Below are 10,588 nucleotides of genomic sequence, written 5' to 3'. Positions count from 1 at the left end.
AACGGTCACAAAATAATATCATCATTAATGAAATACCCTAACCGTTCTGCCACAAGATATGGCGTTGCCATCAAAACTGCATTACCAATGAAAGTTACCTGAATAACAAGGAACCATTTATCAATAGAAAATTTGGTTGGCCATCATCCCATCTGTGGACCAAACACCAATGAATTGTCATATAGCTTCCAGTTTAAAATCAGTTACCAAATATGATCATGAACCTTGTTAACGATCTAGACATAACCTGGTGCATCCATAAACCGGCACTGAGATATATCCACCATAATAGATGGCTTTCTTCGTGAAGCAAAGGATATGATCCAAGTCATCCAACTAAATATATCCACCATAAAAAAGACCAGCCCTTGCAGGTTCTATGAGCGCAATCTGAAGCAGAGATAATAATCAAAGCAAATTACAAGCTAGAAGCTTCTATAGCAAGCCCATACCTTTTTCAAAAAGGGATGTTTGGACATGTCAAGATCTCCAAAAGATACCAGAAACCTAACACTTATGTATGTTACCCAAAAAAATATAAAATCCAATTATGTCCCAAAAACGAATGAAAAGAAAAAGAAAAAAGCAGATGGTAGCAAGGATTGTGGGAAATTTAATAAAGTTCAAATAGGCGCTACACATTGCATTGTTTAAAAAAACTTGTGGTCAAGAATAGGGCCCAGATTGCAGCAATGCAACATGTAGAAAAAACTATACCCGGAACCTAGATTATAACTGCAAAGATGAACACAATAACACAAACCATACCTGCTATTATAACCACAAAATTCGAAGATAATAGAGAGGTAAGTCACTGCCTTGCTGGAGAATGCGGCAAAAATACTTAGTCTAACAATCACTAGAGCCTCCCATTCTCCTCCCTATCAAAAACTATCAGAAACCATAAGCCTAACAAGGACACGCAAATAACAAACAAGAACGCAGAATTCTGGAACACCTTGTATTAAAAACTATCAGGAACCTAGACTATAACCACAAAATTTGAAGATCATAGAGAGGTAAGTCACTGCCTCACTGGAGAATGCGGCAAGAATACTTTGTCTAACAATCACTCGAGCCTCCCATACTCCGCCTTCCTATCAGAAACTATCAGAAACCGTAAGCCAAATAAGGACACGCAAATAACAAACAAGAATGCAGAATTCTGGAACAACTCGTTTAAAAAACCATCCAAGCAAAAGTGAATCCAACAAAAAGTGGAAACATTATCCAAAGGTGTGCAAACAGCTGTTAACAGAAACTAGTCATGAAAGTATATCGCCTTTGTCACCAATTCATAGCCTATGTCACCAAGCTCTGCAGCTACAAATCAAAGAATGAAATCGTTGTCTTGATTATAATACGTAAACTAAGGGACGAAAATCTGTGATGAAAGAATAAGGACAGCCTATTGCATCATGCAAAATCTGACAGGAAAAAAGAAAAATCTGACCCGTGACTAAATTAAAATCTATGTATGGAAGGACCACAAAAAAGACCAAAGAAGTACCAGGTGGTTATATCATCATCGCAGTTCAGTTGCCAAACAAACACTAAAAAGCAAAGCAAATTAACAACACAGTACCTGTTGACTCGAAACATCCAAGTAATTTGCAACAACATAACCATTATATTATAATAATAATAAGACCTCGGGTGACTGAAATAAATCCATGTATGGAAGGACCACAAAAAAGACCATAGAGTACCAGGTGGTTGTATCATCATTGGAGTTCAGTTGCCAAGCAGACACTAAAAAAGCAAAGCAAATTAACAACACAGTACCTGTTGACTCGAAACATCCAAGTGATTTGTAACAACATAACCATTACATTTTGATAATTAGACCTTGCAAAGACAATAGCGCAACAACATGACATAGATCTATTAAAGAACCATGTTTAAACAAGCAAACAACAGCAAAGGTCCAACCACCGTCATTCTGTCGAAAGCCTCGAAACTATAAAGTAGCCATAATAGACATTACAATAGGTTAGATGATACAATAAGGGGAGCAGGTGCAGGGATGATGTAAAGTCATACACATTCTAAAGGTAAAAACAAAACTTAGTAAGGATGATCAAACACATGGCGACAAGGACCATGCTCAACAACCAATCAGCAAAAGAAAAAACATAACCCATCCTCATGCTCACCTTCTAAGAGAAACTAGTTGAAATATAAAAGAAACAAAAAGCCTATAAGGGGGTGGGAGTGGTTTCCCCAACCCCAAAATTCCCCAAATTTCCACATCACCATCTTCCAATAAAAACCTTGCACCTCAAACTTCCCCAATTCACCCCAAATCACCCCAAAACTATGGCGCTACTCACCCCAACCCCAATTTCCAAATCATCATTTTTATTTCCATTTAGTTTTACTCTATAAATTTAAAACATAAAAAAACATTCATTAATAATTAAAAAAATACATAATAATACTAAAAACTAGTCCAACAGTTATTCGAATGAAAACATTACACGAACGAAACTAAAAAGGGCATTGTCATCCATGTCTTGTGGCAATTTCGCATTTTTCGCTAAGAACGATTTCCAACATCACGGGATCGGTTATATGAGCATGCGAGTTGGTGAAAAACAAGATGTCCCGCTGTCTTGCGCGCCTCTCATACGTCTCGTGTTTTTCTTCCAAGTATCTCGTCTTCCTTTTGGCGTACTCGCTAATGTCATCCGCCACAGTTGAAGAGGCGGATCCGGATGCGGATGCCTTCTTTTTCCCCTTTTTTGCTGCCGCTTGCAATGGAGGGTTTGAGTCTTCATTTATGTCGGGAATGAAGTGCCCGGTGCTGGCCGTCTCATATTTTCCAGATTTCCTTTTTGAAGAGTCTGCTACGTGAAGGTCCTATGTCTTGGTATATTTGGAAACATTCTTGCTCGGCCCATTTGTCGTGTATCTTCACAACATCCCATGCGGCGTGGTGAGGAAATTCCTTCTTGGTGCGGGTCTTGAAATCCGCCATAGCGACTCTCATAATATCCAAGTCGTTGCACCCGATTCCCTTGGCTTATTTCTACAAAAAAAGAATACCATATTACAAAACTATATAATTATTAACAACTACGAACAAAACTATATAATTATTAACAACTACGAACAAAACTATATAATTATTAACAACTACGAACAAAACTATATAATTATTAACAACTACGAACAAAACTATATAATTACTAAAAACTAAGCAAAAACTATATAATTATTAAAAACTAAGCAAAAACTATATAATTATTAACAACTACGAACAAAACTATATAATTATTAACAACTACGAACAAAACTATATAATTATTAACAACTACAAACAAAACTATATAATTATTAACAACTACGAACAAAACTATATAATTACTAAAAACTAAGCAAAAACTATATAATTATTAAAAACTAAGCAAAAACTATATAATTATTAACAACTACGAACAAAACTATATAATTATTAACAACTACGAACAAAACTATATAATTATTAACAACTACGAACAAAACTATATAATTACTAAAAACTAAGCAAAAACTATATAATTATTAAAAACTAAGCAAAAACTATATAATTATTAAAAACTAAGCAAAAACTATATAATTATATAAGTAAGAGTACCGCTTGATTGTATAGCCCGTTGAAGAGACCCATGGTGGCGTTCATTTGTTTCCACTTTGGCGTTAACCCATGAATGGTCCGTGTGGTTGGGCCGACAAGTGTGGTGTAATGCTCAAGTACACGACGCCAAAAACCATCCGCTTTTTGTTCATTTCCATATTTTTTGCATTCGGAAATTTGAACCCAAGCTTTTGCCAAAGCAACCTCTTGTGCCGGCGTCCATTTTTCACGCTTTGTCTTCGTCTTTTTCCCGTAATCTTGGACTTCTTGCACGTCATCATCTTTTTGAACATCGTCTTGTTGGGTTTCCGCTACAATTTCAACTTCTTCGTCATCTTGATGAACATCTTCCTCGATCGGAATAAAATCATTCATTCTAGCCATGTTTAAGAAATGGGCGTTGGTTTGCGAAGATGGGCTTGAACCGTAGCCAAATATTTGTGGAGACGCCGGTTGTGGATAATAAGCGGATGGAGTTGAAGGTTGAGAAAATTGATATGGTGATGGATTAGAATAAGATTGATTTGGAAGAGGTTGAGAATATTGATTTGGAGGAGGTTGAGATGATTGAGAATAAAATTGATTTGGAGGAGACATGAATTGATTTGGATGAAAATTGGGATGCATTTGTGGATCATTTAGGCGATATTTTGATTTGTTGAAAGGATTTTTTTTGGTTTTCTTTGGATCCATTGGTAATGGATGTTTATTTTTTATAAAGAAGAAGTGTTTTTTTTTTATAAAAGTGGAGGTTTTTAGATTTGAAGTTTGTGTTGTGTAATGTTGTTTAAAAATGGTGTTGGATATATATAGTGAGAAGAAAGATGGGTGAGATTTAAAAAAAAAAAAAATCCCCCCTAAATGTTTATGATGGAATCGCTATTTACGATAAAAGACCTGCAAATGAAAGAAAAAAACATACCAGCCGCAAAAGGAAACCAGGAAACCAAACTGATAATTACCAAAAATGGAAGTTAGTGGCAAGCCAGTCACCACTTGGAGAGTACCACAAGAACATCCTATCTAGCAAGTACCCGAGCTCCAATGATATGGCCACTAAGAAAACCCATATAATAACCATGAACCTAACAGAGGCCTACAAATCGTTATATAGAATACAGACCTACAAAAGAAAAGTAACCATTAATAACCGATACAATATTTTCAAAAAAGAGATCAACAATCAAAATCTAAAGAAGAACCAGGATTATCTGGCATAACAGATCAAGTCATCTGTCTAAAGCGTCTAAACAATAAGTCAGTCAGGGGACAGGTACGATGCAAAGTTGTACCCATTATACAGGTTATGCCAAACTTGATTCCTACCAGGATAGAAAGGACCATGCTCTACAACCAATAACCAAAACAAAGAGCATGAACCTTTAACGAGCCACCTTCTACACACCACAGAATGTCCAGATACAGTTTAAGATTGAATCACTATACGTAATCAAAACTTAGAGATGAACAAGGACACCAACCATGAGAAGAGACCAGGAGCTTAAACACCTGAGCTCCCTTAATCCAGCCATATGAAAAGTTCATCCACGCATTGAAAGTCAAAGAGAGTAAAGGTCTCAATCCAACTATGTGAAAGGTCAATCTTTACATGTTCAATTAGCACAAATCCAAGTTAATCAATACTTATATGCTTCTATAACAAGCTCATGCCCCTTTTCAAGCAGTCTAATTGAGAGTTAATCAATACTTAGATGCTTCTATGACAAGCTCATGCCCCTTTTCAAGCAGTCTAAGTGAGACTTGACTGATTGTCTCTTTTTGCGAAGATACCAGAATCGAACCCTTAAGTATGTTGCCCAAGGAAGGACACAATGTAACCATGTCATCCAAATTATGGTAATGTACCACATCAGCCTGCACCAAATTAACTGGGAGATGACATTATGCATACGAAAAATTTAGCAAAAGTTGCAGAAGTAATGAGAGTAAACAGGTAAAAGCACACAAAGAGTTCAAGCAAGACAGTTTGCATAAGGACTCCTTGCATAATAATAATACCAGAATTATTCCATTTGCATAATAGGTAGGAACATACCTTTTGAAGCAAATATGAAGATTATCCCATTTGCTAGGAATTGATTGAGCTTGAAGCCACAAATCTCTTGACAACCAACAAGCCCTAAAAAGATAAAAGAAACTATTAATACATAACGACAAGTCAAGAGAGCAACAATCAACTAAATCTTACTCCACCTATGAAAAGGAGAATCATGAACCAATGTCACCCGATCTACAATCTACACCGGCACCTTCTCTTGACAGTAATAAGATAGTGATGCATAAGAAACTAACCAATAACCAGAAGCTATCCAACTTATACTCATCAATCATCATACGACATCATGATTATCTGAACCTACAAAATCCTAACCCAGACATTCTACAACCATCCAAATACAAGAAAGTCACGAGAACGGATGGCCATGGATCCTTCTCTACCAACAAAACCTTAGAAATGACAGCAGAAAACATATCCATATAAAAAGACAACTAGTATACATAGAAACAGTAAAATATTACTTATAATGTATAAGATACACAGTATACCTAGAAGGAACTTCGGGTGCAACTGCAAGGTTGGTGAAAACTATCAGCTAAAGCACTCTTCTTTTGCAGCCTGCCCATGAATATTTATGCTCATTTTCGTTTAAAGGTGGATTCAAATTTTTCCAACTGTCCTTTTGAAACCTCGTGAAATTTGAGCCACGTTTCTTTGACCTTAAATGTAGTAGATACTAACTACTCCATGGCCGGGGTTTTGAAGAATGTTGGTCAATACATATTATTCTTATACAATGAACACATCGTATGATCTGCATTATTCAATTCTAAATGTTTCAAGCATAGTCTTAATAATAAATGAAAATAAATTTTTTTGATGTTTGATGAGAGCAACTTACCTGCTAAACTATGTAGATCTGATATGACCATGAAAACCAGCTTGGAAATATCCTGGAGATATCCTTGATATTCAATACACCAGCCACATATCTTTCCTAGAAACAACACATGAACCTTCTATTAATTACACAATGATAATGTTAGCTAAGAGAATGATGAAATTATGCAAAAAAGAAAAAAAGCTAAGTACATATTCAACAAAATCCTGCAATCATTATTCATTAACATTCAAAAACATACATCAACAATTGCAGGCAAAAAGCAAAATTTGATTTAGCCCTTAACTGTTTAGCTGATTTTCTTTAAAACTTCTTTTCAAATATAAATATTAAGATAAACAGTAACCATTCACAAAAGATTCTTGAGTTATCATAATACCTTTATGTCCTGTCAACAAGTCCTGTTTCAAATTTGTTGTTATCAACTCTATTTTCTGGACCCTCAAACTCACTCTACACAGTTTATATTCCCCATATGAAAGAGGATACAAAGAGGCTTCACATTCGAACTCTCCCATCCCATCCATAGTTTCCCATGGTACAAGTTGAAAGTTCCATATATCTCGCATTGAAAAAAATCAATTAAAAACTATCTGAACCGGCTGGAGCTTTTTGATAAAGTATTTGAGAGGGATAACCAGTTCACGTAGCGCGGAATTCATATTGTGGCCTAATTGACATGCCATACTAAGAAGATAAAAACTCTGCAGGTGTCTTACATAATATGAAATTATCCATTTCCAGTCCATCTATTAAAACCAATTCCATATCCATATTTATATAGAAAAACAAGCACTTACTGTATTTTCGGTGTAGTATTAAAATTAAATCTAAAATATATCGAACAGTCCATTTTTGTCTATCTATTGAAACATAATCACATGTTCATGTGTATACCACAAAAGATAAAGTTACCTTATTTTTAGTTTGACTTAATCCTCTTTTTTAAAACCACATCTAGATGATATCGAGTTTTAAATCTCTAGTCTAAAAGTTGCATGAAATTTGACTGACTACATACGTAACTCTATTAGGGAATTTTAGAAGCAAAATTTTAAAAACATAGTAACCCCATATTGAAAATGTCGACAAAAAAAAAAGCATAACATAGAGAAGTAAAAGCTAAAGCAATCATTGCTACAAGGACCACCTAGATACAATCGATCAACCCACAAGTACACGCCTCAAAGTAAAAGAGAAGAAACAGGCGATTAAATGTTATAGTTCAAAGATACAAAAGCAATTAAATTCTTTTGAAAATACATGTTACCCCATCATTAAAAACATAAAAAAAAAATTGAGGAAGTCAAAATCTTACGCAATCCTCACTAGTCACTACAACCACAACCTGGATACACACGATCAAACCCTCAAGCACAAGCCTCAAGTACAAGAGAAGTTGAACATATGATTAGGTGTTCTAGTAGAGTTGATAATACAAAAGCGGTTGAAAACTTTTGAAACATATGCAACCCCATCATTAAAAGCATCAAAAACACAGAAAGTTGGGAAAGTCAAAAGCTAAAGCAATCCTCACTACAACAATCACCTGAATACACACAATCAAACCCTCAGGTACAAGCCTCAAAGTACAAGAGAAGATGAAAGATGTGATTAGGTGTTATAGTAGAGTTGATAATACAAAAGCAGTTGAAAATGATTGAAACATATGTAACCCTATCATTAAAAACATCAAAAAACACAGAAAGAGGGAGAAGTCAAAAGCTGAAGCAATCTTCACTACGACAACCACCCGAATACACATGATCAAACCCTCAAGTACAAGCCTCAATGTACAAGAGAAGATGAAACATGCGATTAGGTTTTATAGTAGAGTTGATAATACAAAAGCAGTTGAAAACTTTTGAAACATATGTAACCCCATCATTAAAAGCATCAAAAACACAGAAAGATGGGGAAGTCAAAAGCTAAAGCAATCATCGCTACAACAACCACCTGAATACACACAATCAAACCCTCAAGTACAAGCCTCAAAGTACAAGAGAAAATGAAACATATGATTAGGTATTATAGTAGAGATGATAATACAAAAGCAGTTGAAATTTTTAAACATATGTAACCATCATTAAAGACATCCAAAAATGCAAACGGTTGGGGAAGTAAAAAGCTAAAGCAATCCTCGCTACAACAACCACCTGAATACAAAAGATCAAACCCTCAAGTACAAGCCTCAAAGTACAAGAGAAGATGAAACATGCGATTATGTGTTATCGTAGTTAGGAAATACAATAGCAATTGAAAATTTTAAGAACATGTAATCCTGTTATTAAAAACGTCAAAACCACTAAAAACTAAGGAATTTCAAAAGCTAAAGCAATCCCCGCTAAAACAACAACCTAAATACACACAATCAAACACCCAAAGTATAAGCCTCAAAGAACATGAGCATTTGAAATGGTGATTATGTGTTATAATAGTTGGAAAATACAAAAGCAGTTGAAGCTTAAGATATGTAACCCCATTACTGAAAATGTCAAAACCACATAAAGTAGGAGTTCAAAAGAGAAAGCAATCCCCGGTAAAGCAACAACCAAAATACGCACGATCAAACCCTCAAACTACAAGCACATGTAAAACAAATCTTTAGGTGTTCTTGTATTTGGGGAATACAAAATCAATTGAAAAATTTATAACATATGTAACCCCATTAAATAAAATATCATTAAAGAAAATACGGGTAGTCACAAGAAAAATACTTTGTACATACCATCAGTTATACTAAAAACATGATATAATAATAAAATATATAGCAAATGCAAAATTAACACATATAAATAGGACCCCATATCAAGAATGCAATCCTTGCTACAACAACCTAGATACAATACGATCCACCTCAAAGTACTATTTTTCCAAATGCGAGATTGATAATCAAAATCTAAAGAACCGGGAATACCTAGCAGATCAAGTAAAACAATATCTATCCAAAGCCTCTAAACAATACGACAACCTTTTAATTAGGATAGAAATCAGAAACTAGGATAATAAGAAATGCCAAGGGACCAGGAACCTAAACGAAGACTTCATAAAACCACAAATGAGCAACAAAAACTTCTTGTAGAATGATTTATTCCCATGTTTACGAAATTAAATCTATAATTAATCGGTTATCAAATATTAGTTAGACATGGGCAAAAAGATTTCCTAATCAAGATCCAACAAAATAGCATGCAAAATGATATTCCGAAATATAGAAGATAACCTACTTGACCTAGAAAAAAAAAAAATTTAAGATCAGAATAATTACCTGTTAATATCAATTGCATCCAAAGTACAGTAACTAAGACAAGTAGGAGAAAGGGGATCAGACACAATCATCCAATTGCAAGGTAATTGCGACGAATTGATTGCCATGGAGAACTTTCTAACCCAGCACAACCCTCCAAACTCTGACATTGATACAAGATTATAAATTTGAATAACTAAAAGACATAAATAAATAACGAAATCATAAATACGGAATAGATTGACTTACGGCTAAAATTGAGAATCAGAATCAACAGGAAGGGAACCCCAACCCTATACAAACTGCAAGAAAGAACAATATGGGCATATGAATATCATATATAATATATAAATAACAATAATAAAAGTGCAGAGAAAGATAAACAGAGTACCCATATGAAGAAGAAGAAAAAAGGCAGAATCTTGATGAAAGAATGCAATGTATTATGTTGATAAAATCCCCTAATTCCTTCCTTTGAGCCCTAAACCAGTAATACCCTGACAAAAAATTCAAATGATTACAAAAGTTATTACACAGTAAAAAGAAAAAAGAAATAAAAAAGATGTAATCTTTGATGGAAGAAAAATAATGAAAAAACCTGTTTTAATTTGCTGCATTTCGGCAGGAAAGAAAGAAACCCTAAAATCTTGAATACATACAAAACCGATTGCCCATCAGAAAGAAAGAAAAGATTAGATTTGTTTGGAGGGAAGTCAGGGGCAGTGATGACAATTGAATGATAAATTATTATTTACTGGACAACTACTATATATATACAAAGTCGGTATATATCGCGTTGAT

This window comes from Erigeron canadensis, chromosome 1 (assembly GCF_010389155.1).
Source record: "Erigeron canadensis isolate Cc75 chromosome 1, C_canadensis_v1, whole genome shotgun sequence".
In the NCBI taxonomy this organism is placed as follows: domain Eukaryota; kingdom Viridiplantae; phylum Streptophyta; class Magnoliopsida; order Asterales; family Asteraceae; genus Erigeron; species Erigeron canadensis.
This window is presented reverse-complemented; position numbering follows the sequence as displayed.